The sequence below is a fragment of the Mercenaria mercenaria genome, chromosome 3 (genome assembly GCF_021730395.1).
Source record: "Mercenaria mercenaria strain notata chromosome 3, MADL_Memer_1, whole genome shotgun sequence".
Taxonomy (NCBI): Eukaryota; Metazoa; Mollusca; class Bivalvia; order Venerida; family Veneridae; genus Mercenaria; species Mercenaria mercenaria.
The window spans coordinates 88,910,700-88,927,698 of NC_069363.1; the positions used below are offsets into that span (position 1 = coordinate 88,910,700).

At 36.9% G+C, this 16,999-nt stretch overlaps 1 pseudogene; it reads right to left on the minus strand.

Annotated features, from left to right (window-relative positions):
• Positions 1–3,611: 3,611 nt before the first annotated feature.
• Positions 3,612–6,467, minus strand: LOC123523367 (glucose dehydrogenase [FAD, quinone]-like; annotated as a pseudogene).
• Between the last annotated feature and the right edge of the window lie 10,532 nt (positions 6,468–16,999).

Below are 16,999 nucleotides of genomic sequence, written 5' to 3' on the forward strand. Positions count from 1 at the left end.
CAAACACTGACCTTCTTTAAAAATACTCACCGAAAAAGCCAGAAACAGTACACTTAAAAATCGCCTTTCACCTTTGGAAAATACGATTTAGGATCATTTTTGGGACTTAAATATTTTGCATGTAATTTATGCTAGGATGGTCCTAGATGAACAAGAACTGGCCAACTTTAAAGAATACGTACCGAAACTACCAGAAACAGGACCCTTGTAATCATCATTTCTCTTCAGGTCAAACACTGTGCAAATTCGACTTTTAAAAAGTCCGGGTTGTCACCCCAAAACTCCCGACCTTGAGAGAAATGACTATTTTAAGGGTAGCATTTCTGGTCATTTCTGTAATTATATTTGAAAGCGGATGAGCGTTGGTTTAAGACCACAATCCTGGCATATGAAGCAAGCAAAAGATCCGGTGGCCAAAATCACCTAAAAACTCTAATTTCTTACATATCCAGGCCTGGATAGAAATGACGATTTTTAGGGTAATGTTCCTGGCCCATTTCTGTACTTATATTTGAAAGTGGATGAGTTCATGGTCCTCTAGGACCACCCTGGCATGAAATAATAGCAAAAAATCCATGTGGCCAAAATCATCCCAAAACTCGAATTTCTTGCAGGGTCCAACCTGGAGAGATATGACAATTTTCAAGGGCAGCGTTTCTGACCGTTTCTGTAATTACATTTGAAAATGGGCGGGTGCTTGGTCTTGCAGGACCATCCTGGCATAAAATGCATACAAAAAAAACGGTTAGCCAAAATCACCCCAAAACTCGAATTTCTTACAGGTCCTGACCTAGAGAGAAATTAGGATTTTAACGGGCAGCTTTTCTTGTCGTTTCTAAAGAAATAAGCACAGATACGGACGGAAACTGGACACTTAAAAGTGGCTATTTCTCTCCAGTGACCTTGGGTAAATTCGAGCTTTGGGGTGATTTTTGAGACCCAGACATTTTGCATGCAATTCATGCCGGGATTGTCCTAGATGACCAAGCACTAACATACTTTTAAAAGTACGCCCCGAAACGGTCGGAAACTTTTTCTATAGTTTATTTGTTTTGGGTTTAGCGCCGTTTTTAACAGTATTATAGTTATGCAACGGCGGACAGTTAACCTAACCAGTGTTCCTGGATTCTGTACCAGTACAAAGCTGTTCTCCGCAAGTAACTGCCAACTTCCCCACATGAATCAGAGATGGAGGACAAATGATTTCAGACACAATGTCTTTTAACATATCCCTCGCCCAGTGCTCGAACTCATGACCCTGAGATCCAAAGATCTGCACTCTCCCTATTGAGCTAAGCGGGCGGGCTGGGTCGGAAACTGGATCCTTGAAAAATTCGAATTTTGAGGTGATTTTGTGTACCCGGATGTTTTGCATGCAATTAATGATATGGTGGTCCTAGATGAGAAAACACCGACCTACTTCAGGAAATACGCAACGAATCGGCCGGAAACTGAACCATTAAAAATGGTCATTTCTCTCTAGGTCGTGAACTTTTTAAGGTAATATTTAGACCCGGATATCCTGCATGCATTTCATGCTATGGTGATCCTAGATGAGCAAACTTCGACTTTCTTTAAGAAGCTTCAAAACGGCCGAAAACTGGACCCTTAAAATCGTCATTTCTCTCCAGGTCGGGACCTTTGGAAAATTCGAGTTTTGTGGATGATATTTGTGACTCGGATATTCTGCATGTAGTTCATGCTAAAATTGTTCTAGATGAAGAAATACTGACCTACTTCTAAAATACGCACCAAAACGGCCGAAAACTGGACCCTTAAAGGTCGCCATTTGTCTCCAGGTCGGGACCAATAACCAACTTTAAAATCACGCGCCAAAACGGCCGGAAACTAGACCCAAAAAATAATTCGCCATTTCTCTCGAAGTCATAACCAGTGGGAAATTGGAGTTTTGAGCAAGATATTTTGCATGAAATTCATGCTAAGATAGGTCGGCACCTAGGAAAATATCGAGTTTTGTGGTGATTTTTGAGACCCAGACATATAGCATGCAGTTCATGGCAAGGTATTCCTAGATGACCAAGCACTGTCCTACCATAAGAAGTACGCACCGAGACGGCTGGAAATTGGACCTTTAAAAATCATCATTTCTCTATACATGTAGGTCGGGAACTTGGAAAAGTCGAGTTTTGGTGAGATTTTTGGGACCCAGATGATCCTGAATGACCAAGCACTGACCTACTTAGAAAAGCACGCACCGAAACGGCCTGAAACTGGACCATTGACAATAAAATCGTCATTTCTCCAGGTCCTGATCTGTGGGAAATTCGAGTTTTTCTGGTGATTTTCGGGACCCAGATGTTTTGCTTGCAATTCATGCCGACTTGTTATAGATGACCAAACTCTGACCTGTTTTTAAAGAATACGCACTGAAAACGGCCGGAAATTGGACCTGTGGAACGAACCTTTCAATAAGCAATTTGCTTCCGGTTCGATTTCCACTCGTCAGTCGGAAATTGGACATGTTTTCAAGCCCTGCTGTCCAAAAGTAGTACTATTATAATGTAGTAAAGGAACGAAGACAAACGCGTACAGTAATATTGTGTCACCAATATAGTGCTGCCTTAGTATACTTCAACGCAGTATCGCGTATTTGTGGTCGTGCTTTCGATCACTGTCGTGCTTTGCTCATCGACATAGTGCAACCATACTATCAGGTCATTAGTGTCTTGCCATCTTATTGCCGTGGAAACACAAATATCTAATGCAGCAGCAATAGCATGATGGCCCTTACGGGAGTACAGTTCAACCTCTGTAGAGCAACACCCTTTGGGAGATACAGATATTGACTGTTATGTAGAGGTTGTTGTTCTGGAGAGGTAAATTTGATAATATATTTTAGCTTAGGGAAATTTTGATGATGTTGTTATAGAGAGGTTTTTCAGACAGGACCGCTCTGGAGAGGTTGTATTGTATATACAAAATCCTCTTAAATTATCTTTGAAATTAATCTAGTGAGAATTGGGATTTTCAGACTGTCAAAAAAGTTTTTTAAAGGAGGAAATAAACTCTCCATAAAATTGCCACTACTCTCAGACTGGTCCCGTGGATCATGGAGGTCATTTCATGTATCTGTATCATAAAACTTGGCCAAAGTCGGTGCTAGTGGCGTGAGGGGTGCTGTACATTTCACTACCTGTCATAAGCAGACTAGATTATACACAGTCAGCTGTTCCTCTGCTTCGTTGCATTGCTTCCTTCAAAGGAATCTATTTACAGATACATTTATGACAATCTTTAATCATTGAAGGTAGTTTTGCACGTTTGATAAACCGGAAATAAAAGCGTGGTTCTACAGTCAAGTCTGGGCTCGGTATACGGAAACGAAAATCATTTTGTGACCGAGAATTTCAATCTACATAGCAGCATTACGGTCGTAAAATCGTAAAATATCGCCCCGAATTTGGAATCATGTTTATATATTTCATGGTCCTTGGGATCATGTAGTCCATTCAAGGCATATGTACGATATAATTAGGCGTAATTCGGTACTACAGATGCGCGAAGTATTACATTCATGAAGAGACTTGATTAAGCCAAGTGCTATTATTACGCCTGGAGGCGGTCTTTGCTGGCGGTCTTTGTTTCCAAAGTCTTTCTTGTAGGTTTTATTTGTAAGTCCGCCTAACATTTTGAAAAAAATTTATCTAAAGCTAACATTGGAGATTTACCATGGAGCCTTGAGGCATGGCTTTCTCTCTATTTATATAATTAACTAAAGCGGTCAGTGTGTAGTTAGCCATATAACTTTTCAAAATTCACATGTTGTCTAGTAATCTTAAATCGGAAACTTTAGTTAAAGAAATATAAGTGTCCACAACTGCCAACACTTGGCCTCGAAAATTCTCTGATTATATTTTGACCGGCAACTTAGTATGTAGTAATAGGTTCGATTTCAGAGATTTTCAAGGCAAATTTTGTTTTAGATGTTTAACAGAATCTTGTCCTCGGATCAAATCGGCCGCTTTTTCAGCCACCATGATTACCGGAGCATAAATGTTCCCGGAAGTTATTGCTGGAAACACGGAGGTATCAACCACACGGAGTCCCTTTATTCCTTTCACTCTAAGGTCTGAGTCCACAACAGTTGTAGGATCATTTACCGCGCCCATTTTGCATGTAGATGAAACATGGTAGACGGTTACCGCAAGATGTCGTACAAAGCATTCCCAATACGCATTTGATCGATATTCATATTGCGAACAAAACGACATCTTCATTTGATTGATATCTGTGCCGAGATCTTTCATAGTTTGAGTATGCATGAATTTTTCCCAAAGTCTGATTCCTGTAATGAAAGTGCCAATATCTCTCTTGTCTGTGAGATATTTAGGATCGAGAAGTGGATGGTCAAAAGGATCCGAACTTCGAAGACGGAGGATACCTTTACTATGTGGACGCGTTATGCTCACTGCAACACTAAATCCCTCAACATTTCCGTCTCTTGCCAAGTATTCAGTTGCAACACCTTCTTTGAAGTTAAAGCAGTTAGTATCAATGAACTTACTGACGATCATAAATTGAATATCGACACTCATTCTTCCTCTTTTCAACTCATTGCTGTAAAGGAATGCTGAGCCCTCAGATCCTGCCGTAGTAAGTGGACCAGTGCCAAATATCTGATACCTTAAATGAGTCCAAAAACTGTTCAAAAGTTCATCTGTTAAACTGATTGGTCTATTTATTTTACTAGATAAAAATATCATTTGATGGTCTTGCATATTGTCTCCAACTGGTAAGTCGACGATTACAGGGATATTTAAGGATTGGAGATGATTCTTCGGACCTACTCCTGAAAGCATTAACAACTGGGGTGAATTTATAGCTCCTGCCGATAAAATCACTTCTTTTCGTGCTGATACGTATGACTTCCTGCCTTTGTAAATATAAAATACACCATGAGCTTGTTTGTCCTTTATATTTACCTTAGTAACAAATGTTTTAACGACAATGTCTAAATTTGCTCTTTTTCCGATGCGTCCAAGGAAAGCTAATCCGGCAGAATCCCGAACTCCATTTCTAACAGTGGTTTGAATCTTGTTAAATCCTTCTTGATCAGCGCCGTTATAGTCTGTGATATTGAACCCAAGTTCTTGTCCGGCTTTTATGTACAGGTCCGACAGTTTTGTAACATGTCCATCAGACACAGCTAGTGGTCCGCCTGAGTGGTGGTACTTGGAGGACTTGAGTTCATCAATTTGAATGTCTTCTGACTTCAAAAATAAGGCAATACTTCTTTATAACTCCACCCTTGGCACCCATTCGCAGCCCATTCATTGTAATCATAACGGCTTCCTCGGGTATATTGCATACCGTTGATGACGCTAGTTCCTCCTAGCACGCGACCACGTGGCCAAATGCTTTGATTTTCGTTTAGGCCCAGGCACGAAACATTTTGAGAAACTGTATAGTAATTCCAGTCGTGTATATTATCACCAAGTTCGAAACTATGTATTGGAACATGGAACAATGGATCTTCGTCATAAAAGCCGCCCGCTTCTAGTAGAAGAACTCTCGAATTTTTATCCTCGGAAAGTCTCGATGCTAATACGGAACCGGCCGATCCACCACCAACTATGACGTAATCATATACGTCATCAATCTGATTCGAGAGGATCTCCCTGTGATGACTAAACGTGCTGTCACGGATGAAATGATAGACGTATGAGATTAAAAAGGATACTACTACCATGCTCAATGCTATAAACACGTGTGTTGAGAGGCATCTGAAAAACGTTACATATATAGATTAAGATTTGTCGGCATAAGTGAAAATAGCAAGCACTAAAATCAATAAAAAAAACAGACATACTTTATGCTTGCTTTCTGTCAGTAATTAGGTTTCAAAACATTCTTAAGAATTAAAGCATTAATTTCCTAATACCTAAAACGTCTTTTCTTTTTGTTTTTTGTTATCGCACGATCTTCAATGTCAGCCATTTATAGACTATGCAGTATGACGTCATTTAATAGCTCTCTAAAATTACAATACAAATCCATGTATCAAAAGTAATACGTCTATAGCAAATTACATTTTTGACAGTGTTCTCTTCAGATGTATTGTCCCCTGTAATGACAAAGAAGGCACGCGCCAATACCTCTTGATTTTCTCGCAGAGAATTTAAAAAAAAAATAACAAATAGAAAAAACAGTAGACTTCAGATATTCTGTCGGAAAATAAACTGAAGTGTCGTTACTGGGTGACTCACCTTGTTCCTTGATTTCTATCCATTTCTGTAAACTAAACGTTATTGATCACCTATTTTAGTAAGAAAAAAAAACTAGAAATATTCTTTAAAAGGTGTTGTATTCAGTTCTGATTTAAATTTTTATTTTGATAACGTTAGTCTTATAGACACGCACCAGATGAAGAGATAACATTCGAATTCGTCCTAGATTAAAGACATTTATCTACGTTTATTTACAGAAACGTGTAAGTACCTCTACCCAAACTCCCTGTTATGTCGACTGTCTGATATAAGACTTCAACGGAATATGATACTGTGAAAGATATGATACGATTACACGGTACAACATGATATTTATGAACGACGCGATTCTGCAACAGCAAATGTTAAGTTTTATGGCTTCGTGTCGAGTCATGCCGTTATAATATAGCTTTATGCCGTCGCACCATCTTCTTAAGGTGGCGGTGATGGTAAGAAAAAACATCGTCAATTCCCATGCGATTACTTTTTTTGTTTTCGTATTTGACTTCGGCATCCTTCGGCCATGATAACAAATGTTTTTTTCATAATAAGCGGAAAATACCGAAACGACATACGGAGAGTACGTAAACGAACGAAAATTGCCGATTGTAATTACGTGTCCACTACCTTAACAAATTATGAGAATTCGAAGGTTGTCGACTGTACGACACGAGACCAGTACAGTACGACATGATACAACGACGAAACAATACGACGGGATACGATATCACGATCGATTATCACGTATCGTGTCCTCGCAGCGACATTGTGGTCCTCCTCTGCAGTACGGTTGTATCGTATCGCCGTTCTGTAATATCGCAAGATCACGAAATTGTAGCGCACCGTTCTACTAATGGGGTTTGCAAAAGACAACTACTGCAAAAAAAGCCTTAACATATTTTAGTATCCGCACTAAACAAGCTTCTTACGCACATTTTTCATTTTTAAATTACATGTACAAAATTATAATCAAATATTTTCTAACTTAACTTCCACATGCACATGATTCGAGCAAAACAAATATCAATTGTATGTCACCGTGCACTGCTTGGTATATACATTATGCATGAGCAAATCGTACGTGTTTTAATTCTGAAATTACAATCAGCGATTTTATAGCCAGTAAGAATTTACATAAGAATTTATCGTGATAATGTTTACAGAAAAAAAAGCCCAACTTTTTAGTTTAGAATATCATTATAACAGCTACGAAGCATCTCGTAGCATTAAAGCAAACCTTTGCTCTGAAACATTTTCAGGAAATAAATAAAATATCTAGAAACAATATGGCTAAAAAGGTTCTAGAAAAAAATGCACAAGTTACCGTTTTACCCTGACAGTTACCTAGATGTCTCCCGGCAGAAATAAGCCACCATAGAAATCATAGTTTGTCTATACGCATTCATTTTCAATACATTCTTTCGCGGCTCAGGGTGGACATAGTATTTTCGATAAAATTGTGCCAAGATTCCATAAAAAAGTTATAACATATCTTTTTCTTTTGTCAGAGTAATGATTATTTCTGTTTTTCGTTATGATTTTGTTCTTGCTATGAAATTCTCTCATTTAGAATTGTGACAAACGACTGCTTTTAAAAATGTGTGGAGATGGTAAAATGTTTTCACTTGCCAGTAACTACATATTTATCTAAACGTATGCCAAATATCATTTATCAAGAGTTGCGTTTGAGCATTTGTTAAGTGTATTTATGTACGTATATATTGTCGAGTATGCAGTTCAGTGTTTTTTACCAAACCGCTTCGTGAACTTGCATAAACCATGTATAAGATGAATTTTATTGTGCAAGGCATATATTAGATGCAAGTCAGGTTAAAATCTAGATCTGAACTAATAAATAAAGATGCACTAAATAAGATTGTTTAAATAAAATCTTATACACAGCTATTTGTTTTGAAAGCATTTCTCTTTTCTTTGTTTGTGTCTTTTTGCAGAAATAGTAGGGTATATATAATATAGGTTACCTGGTGGGTTAACCCTTACCATGCTGGACACGACTGGTTTTGCCTTTGCGACCAGTGTAGATGTAGGTCATGATCAACCTGCAAAGGCGTGAAATCTGATCATGATCCGCCCTGCTCGTTATTCAGCCAGTGTCTTTTTGGTAGGCACCCCTTTTAATAGTAAATGGTACCCTCCAATTTTGAAGATGGACAAGTTCATTGTAGATATTTAGCATGGTAAGGGTTAAATAATGTTATTTTCTTACCTCAATACTCTATAACAGGTGGTCACATGCTGGCCTCCTATTTTAGGTGGTTTTTAATCTTGGTTATGTTAAAACATTTGTTGTTGATTAAACAAAATTAATGAATGGGTTTGTTAGTGACCGTGGCCAGTCATGAAAAAATATAGGGTCACTATAATAAATAACCCCTTCCCCCTTCCATTTTTCATGTTGACCCCACACACTTTCGTAAAGGTTTACTAATAAGAAATTAACAATTTAACTAATAAAAAAATATAACGACAAAAATGATAATAAACCTTGATTTAAGTGTGAAATTGTTATTTCTGATAGCGTTATACAGTGTGTAGTTCGTGTATTGGAATGATTCTGAAAATAAGAAATGAATCGCGTTTTTTATCGTTCCAGTTAGGTATGAACTACATTGGCGTGTTTAAAGTGTGTAGAGACCAAATGTTCCAGACCCAAGTGGAAATTACGAAAGTTTAAAAAAGATTGAAAGGTAAGGGTTGACTTCCTGGAAATATTGCGCAAGCAAACACAGCCAAAGCCTCATGTCGCAAAGTAGACCAACCACAAATAGAAATTTTAGTGAGAAGATATAGCTGACGGGGTGCTTCAAATATTCATCAACCGCGTTTTTACCTTATATTTTACAATTATGTTAATTATGTTATGTCTTGACTTTACATTTTGGTTTTTCTTTATTTATGCAGTGTTATATACATATGAAGTCATATATATGTGACAAAGTCTTCAACTAACAGTCTCTGTTAAAAAAAGCAATCGTTTAACGGTCGAATCAAAACGCTTATCTGATGTGAAGACTTAGTTGTATCAACGTAAATTAACGGATTTCAAAAATTCAATATTGATAAAGTGACGAATCATATAATTTACATATAAGTCACATTTATAATCAGAAAAAAATAAACTGAAAACTGAAATCACTTTATGAATAAAATGGGCCGGTAAAAACAATACCTGCCGATAAATAAACAATACCTGCACTAAAACAACCTAACACCCAAGAACTGATTTTTGATAAGAAAATAAAATCTGAACTCTTAAACGATTTTTGTAGTAGTCAGTCGTCACTTAACAATTCTAATAAAGACTTGCCAAATAACTTCTATCAGGAACCCTTAAATAAGCTTCTATCTATTTCCATCTCACCCAAAGACGTTGAGGACGCTCTCAAATCTTTAAAAATTAATAAAGCCTCAGGGCCTGGTGAAATAAACAACCGTATCCTGCAAGAAAAAGCTTCAGAAATAGAATTTCCACTCTGTTCCTTGTTCAACTATTCTTTGCAATATGCTAAGGTGCCTCAGATCTGGAAAGATGCTCATGTCTGTGCCATCTTCAAAAAAGGCGACCCATCTCTGCCGATCTACAGACCGATTTCTCTTCTTTGCTGTATTGAAAAGGTTTTTGAGCGCATCATATTCAAATATCTTTTTAATTTTCTTCATGAAAATAATTTAATCTCTTCCTTCCAGTCCGGATTCAAACCTGGAGATTCAACAGATATCCAAGCCCGCCCGCTTAGCTCAGTAGGTAAGAGCGTTGGTCTACGGATCGCGGGGTCGCGAGTTCGATCCTCGGGCGGGGCGCATGTTCTCCGTGACTATTTGATAAACGACATTGTGTCTGAAATCATTAGTCCTCCACCTCTGATAATTCATGTGGGGAAGTTGGCAGTTACTTGCGGAGAACAGGTTCGTAATGGTACAGAATCCAGGAACACTGGTTAGGTTAACTGCCCTCCGTTACATGACTGAAATACTGTTGAAAAACGGCGTTAAACCCAAAACAAACAAAACAAACAAAATCAACAGTTAACCAACTCACATATCTGTATAATAGCTTTTGTAAGGCATTAGATGATGGCCTTGAAATTCGCACAGTCTTTTTTGATATAAGCAAAGCTTTCGATAAAGTTTGGCACCAAGGCTTAATTCTCAAGCTCCAAACAGCTGCTGTGCAGGGACCTTTTCTAAACCGGTTTTATGATTACTTTTCTGATAGACGGCAGGCTGTTGTTCTACCAGGTACCATGTCTGGTTGGTCTACAATAAAGGCAGGAGTTCCCCAAGGCTCTATCCTTGGTCCTCTCCTGTTTTTAGTGTATATCAACGACATAGTAGAAGACACGGGTTCTTATATTCACTATTTTGCCGATGACACTAGTCTTCACATAATTTTTGATCATCCGATATATGCTGCAGGTATTCTTCAGTCCGATATCAACAAAATCTCAGATTGGACTGACAAATGGCTAGTCAGATTCAATCCATCTAAATCAGAAACAATGGTAATTTCAAGAAAAACATAAAAACCTTTCCATCCACCTCTTCTTATGTACAATCAACCAATAGCCTCTGTTAGTTCCAATAAACACCTTGGCGTTCACTTATCTACATAATGTTCTTGGCACACGCATATCACCTGTATTACAGAAAAGGCATGGAAACGCATCCGTAATTAAAATTTCAACTTGATAGGAAATCTTTGGAAATAATATATCTTTCTTTTATACCCAACTTCTTGAATACGCTGATGTTATCTTTTCGAACTGCACTCAGTATGAGAAACAAGAACTCGACAAAATACAGAATGAAGCATCCCGAATTGTATCTGGAACTACTCAGTTAGTATCTTTTCGTGAACTTCATAAAGAAGTTCCTTGGGAATCTCTTGAAACCCGGATACGAAAGCATAAACTCATATTTTTGTACAAAATAAAAATGGCCTTTCTCCTGGCTACCTTTCAGCTTTAGTTCCTCTATCTGTTTGTGAAGTAGCTCGATACAACCTACGCAATGTTGATGATATACAAGGTATACGCACTCGAACTTCTCTTTACTACAACTCCTTTCTACCATCTGCTCTAAGAGAATGGAATAATTTACCGTCAGAAATACAAAATTCACCAACCTTGTCTTCCTTTAAATCACAGCTAATACGAAACACCTATACATGTCCAAAACACTTCTACATTGGTGCACGGAAATGGCAAATTTATCATGCCCGGCTGCGTACTGAGTGTAGCTCTCTGAACCAACATCTCTACAAGAAAAACATCTATCCTTCACCCCCTTGTCAGTGCGGAAGCATTGAGAGCAATAATCATTTCTTCTTTGAATGTCCAGAGTGCAACGATATCCGTAGAAGACTCCTTCAAACAACCTCCAGCTTCTGCAATGTCACTCTGCACACTCTTCTGTATGGTGACCAGAATCTTAGCGATGACATCAATAACAGTATATTCCTAGCAGTTCAAAACTACATCAGGGAAAGTAAACGTTTTCCATGAGCTTAACTACATTAAGAAACATTCCGTTTTGCTCCAAACCTTCATCAATCCAAACCAAACCTCATACATTTATTTCTTTTTCCTCTCATTTCTTTTGGACGCCTTTTACTTCACTATTTATATTATTATTTGTCTATGCAAATCATATTAGCGGACGGAATCTTCTTAATATGCATAAATTTTCTTTCATTTTTTAATGTTATAATTACTAATTACAATAAACTTCTATTTTCTAATCTCGATTCTTTTCAAAACTTTGTCCTAACTTGATACTAATGTTTCATCTCATTTTTTCGATTCAATGCATATCAATTGATTTTTGTTCGATAACACATTTCAAACAAATCATGTAATACTGCCAAATTTACTGTAAGTTATCCCATATAGGAGAAGACCTTTATAAGGTTAGCTTTCGGATCTATCCTTTTTCAGCCTGTATGATAACAATATTGTAAATTGTAGTATGCACATATGTTTGAAATAAAATATATGTAATATGACAGGAAAAGGTTCGCCTTCCTTACTCTTTATGAAATAAGCAAACTTCCAAAAAATGGATTACATAAAAAATATTGATTTTGATGTACATGTTTGCATTCAAAATACTGTTTATAAAGATTTGCTTTCCAATTCCCAACATGGGCGGAACCGTTCAAAAATTTAATGTTGTTACTATTAAACTTACATAGCAGATGGTTAGTAATAGGCTAGTAATAGGTTAGAAATGAGTAAGTAATAGGTAAACAGTGGGTTAGCTAGCGAGTAATACGTTAAGTATATATAAGTTAAAGGCGTAACAAGTTAGATATGAACTAGTAATAGGTTAGTAATAGATTAGTTATGGTTAATATATACATTTGTAATATGAAATAAGGCACTGCCTCAATCGGAAATTGATCCAACTTTAGCCTCAGGATATCCCATAAACTTTGAAAAGAGCACGGAAGGACACGTTTTTTTTAATTCGATAGTAAATATCCCATTTGGAATATCACATGTTACCGTAGAGGCATCGATCCCGACTTTCGTCGCTACGCGTAGGATTGATTCCCTATCAATTTAAAGGTAGATTTTGTAATAAGAACAACAGTGCCCATATTGTGTTGTATTGTATTAAAGATAGTTTCCGGCACCCTCCGAAGAGGTATATATATTTATAGCGAGCTCGAAGAGCAGGCCCGAAGGGCCTGCTCGAGAATCGAGCTTTACGGTAACGCAAGTATACTTCCACATTTGGTGATGGATTTGAAAAGTTTCGTCGGAAGTTCTTAAAAAGCGCACCCTAACGGATAGGTGCTCGCAGGAAGTACTTCTTTCCGGAGTGAATACAGAACTTTATTCAATTGCTAAAAATATTCATCGCTCAACAATAATGAAAGAATGCTTTCCAGTTGTATGAAGAAAAATATTATTTTCATTTAAAAGATCAAGCATCGGGCAGAAAATGGAAACAAATGTCATTAATAAGCAGAAATAAACGGGAACGCGGGAATGACGTCACCGTGACACCGGCTTCCCATTAATTTTGCAACGTATGATATTCACTGTTATAGGTATGTTGACACTAAATGTAGACTTTTCCAAGTGAACAGGTTCTCCTGAATTCTTGTGACTAGTGAATAGTTTCTTTGTGACAAATAAATGATGCATAATATTTTTTATCTAAATCCGATTTCTTTGAGCTCGCTTTGAGGCTTTGCCTTATTTCATATTATGAACTCTGCTCACTAGGTGCTTTTATTTCTAAGTGCACACTTCGTGTATATATATCATATATCCATATTTGTACTAATAAGCAAGACGTTGCGGTTCGGACAAGTTATGTAGACGCTTATTATGCCTAAGGAAAAAGCGTATTCTTCCAAAATTCCGAAGGAAGTCAGACGCTCTGTGCACGTGCCGGAAGTACACAGTTTTTTAATTCGATAGTATATATCTCATTTGGTATATCGCATGTTACCGTAGAGGGATCGATTCCCTACTAATACGTTAGTAATTTAATTATAGATTCTTAACAGGTTTATAATGGGTAACTATAGTCTGTCCCACCTAATTTTGGACCTCAACTTTGGGCTGATATGAAGAAATGACACGAGATCAAATATCATAAAACATGTTTTTGTGAATAAAAAAAAGTCACCCTCGAGAATTTCAAGGTTTTTTGCAATAATCTGGTTTTCCCATGCGGCTAAATTTCAGTTTCTCTATAGGAATTCGCTGTTGTTTATTTCTGGTCGCCATTGCCAAATATTCTCTATTTTGGAGATTTTCGGGAAATTTCACGTGTTATTCCTCGGGGACGTTTCAGACTTATTTTTTACACTTAGCTATTTTTCCTCCCGTAATAACCAGAATGGGTTTGAAATAGAATATACAATTTAGTATACAAACGAAATTTTGAAAAATGTAATAATGAAAAATAGAAAAAGAACTTACTTTGCACGAAAAAATCCTGCCATTAAATATTCAGTTATAAATTCCTTTAATCATAATTCCATTTATCCTTAAATCCTTTCAATCGATGTCCAGTTCAATGCAAAATTTTCAAAGTCAGAAGTTTTACACAGAAAATCCATCATCCGAAAAATGATCCAGTCAATCTGCGGCTGTGTTTCGAAGAATTTCAGGCAAATAACTGAACTATGCATTTGAAACAATATCATTAATCACAGTATTTTTCAAATGCATTATCCAGGAAGAACTTGTACGATACAAAGTCGTCAGCTGCTTCGGCCTTTCTTAGAATACAGCCTTCTACACATTTAACAAGCTCGCCATGATACAATAACTTTTCAAATGCTAAATTCCAATTATGTCATACAATATATGACGTCATTAAATAGCTCGAGCGATCAAATGCATAGGCGGCACTGCATACGGGCTTTTTTACGCATATCAACCCCAACGACAATTAATTTAGTAAATACTGAAGCTAACTGAGTCCCAAAAATTAAAGAGGGTAAAGTAAATTAGCTGTCGACCGTGGCAGTCTGACTACGTGGATAAAATTTAGGTCAAAGGCGGGAATTGTTCAGTTTGCTTTAAGTTTGAGCCCAGACCTAAATCTGAGAATCAGAGCTTTACTGGGCTGGTGGCTTTGTTGTCGCATATGCACGCCGGCGCTTCGTCGTAATTGATCCCTCCTTTTTTTTTTCTTTTTTTTTTTATCAATTTTTTTTATCTATTCATTATAATTAACCTTCACAGCTAGCTATGGATTGTGATTGTCTTGAAGAACCCATAAAATGCTGGCAGGAAATTCAGAGAACATTCACTCCCAGTACTTAACAAAAATGACAAAGATTCAGATACAATGTATTTATACACAAAATTTTGAACACTAAGTACATGCTGTTAGTAACCTGGATTATGAAATAATAACGAGCCATTAGTACTTAAATCAAACTAAAACATGAAAGATCTTTAATAACATTATGTAAAGGGAAAAAAGACTGACTCAGCAATAAGTTACAAGATGAAGCTATCAGTGAATGTAAATATGATACGGGTGGTTGTTTTAGTGTGTCTTCAGAATTTCTAGAGGAAGTTCAGATATTCTGAGTACGTATTCAACATTTTTTGTAAATTTTCTAAACATGTGTATTTGTCTCGAGAATTTATTTAAATTTTTAAAGAATCAATGTGAAGGACTTGACTGTGAAAGCTATTGTAATGAGACTGTCAATGATAATTCACCAAGTTTTAGGATAGTTAATATTTCAAAGTCTGTAGAGAAACAGACAAAATCAAGAAAAAATAAAGATGTTTCAAACAGCGTGTTAGGTAGAATGACAGAAGACAAGAAAATTACTGCAGATACTGGAAATATCCTGCATTTACCAAATCCTGATTCCTCAGTGATGAATGGAGCTGAAAGTGATATACATGAATGAAAGATTTTAATATCATTCTGTGATATTTTAGATTAGTGACGTGTTCCAATGTTTCAGCCATCGGTTTCTATTCGCATCCTAATTTACTTGCAAGTGAAATGTTTCAGGGCTGGAATAAGGATTAAAATGAAGTCTATGACGCTGGTAAAAAGGTAACGTGACATTACTGAAGTTTAAACCAGTTTCAGTTTTGTCAATGAATGCTATTTGTAACTTTTTCTTAATAAGAGGAAACGGTTAAGTTCTAATTAAATGGTACACATCTACAAAGCAATTTATGCTAATATAAACATAGCACAATTCCACATTAACCCTTTTTTCCGACTATCCGAGTTTAGGGTACCTTGGCTAGAAAAAAATTTAGTGCACTTTAAGAGAAGGCAAACCCGAAACATTTGAATTAACCTTCGTGTAAGCGCCACACAAGAAGCTGACTAACTGTATTCTTGGGTGTTCTTGATGGAAACACTCCCATTTTCATAGCTTTGGTACATGTATTGTATAATTACCCCTTGGATATGATGCCTACTTTTTAACTTTTCTTTTAGCATTTTCTGTGATATACAGGCTCCGTAACCTCAGATTCCAATTCAAAATTCCGGTTTGTTTAGTTTTGCCCATTGCCAAAGAGAAAACGTATTAACACTGGAATTCTTGAGTGTCATTACGTGTCGACTACCTTAATACGAAGCAATATATGTAGCTATACTGGCTTGAACTTACCAATACAAAAATTAGATTAGGTTCTTCTCTACTTCCAAGGACATAATGGTTACTTTTGTATCACGACTTAACTGAGGTTTATTGCTTTTAAAACTCTGTATTTCTTAAATGTGACATGTAATTGCCGAGAAAAGATATAAGCAGTTCAACCAAAATAAATAAAACGCTGCCCTACGCTCTAAATAGCATTGGACAAAGCGTCGAAATTGTTCAGAAAGACTATTTTGATGTGACGCTAATTAAACCTAACTTGCACCGGAACAAGGACGTTATTTATAAGATAAGCTCGATGATTCCGATGGCAAATGCTCAGTGCTTGGACGCCTGTTCGCTGAAATTATTTTACATTCTAAGATGTTTTTCTCTGTTAAAAACTCTTACGCTAGAATGACGCCACGTTAACATGCGGTGACGTGAATATTTTTGTTGCGACCAAAAGCGCTACTGTAATTTATCTACTGTTTTAGATTAAGGTCATATTTGAATCGAAATTATTTATAGCAAAACCGTGTTTTAACACTATTTCTACACTTGGGCGGTAATACGTCGTACGCTGCGCCCTCGTGAAATTATTACGCCCGACGTATAACCGCCCATCGTGCATAAATAGTGTTAAAACACTTTTTTGCTA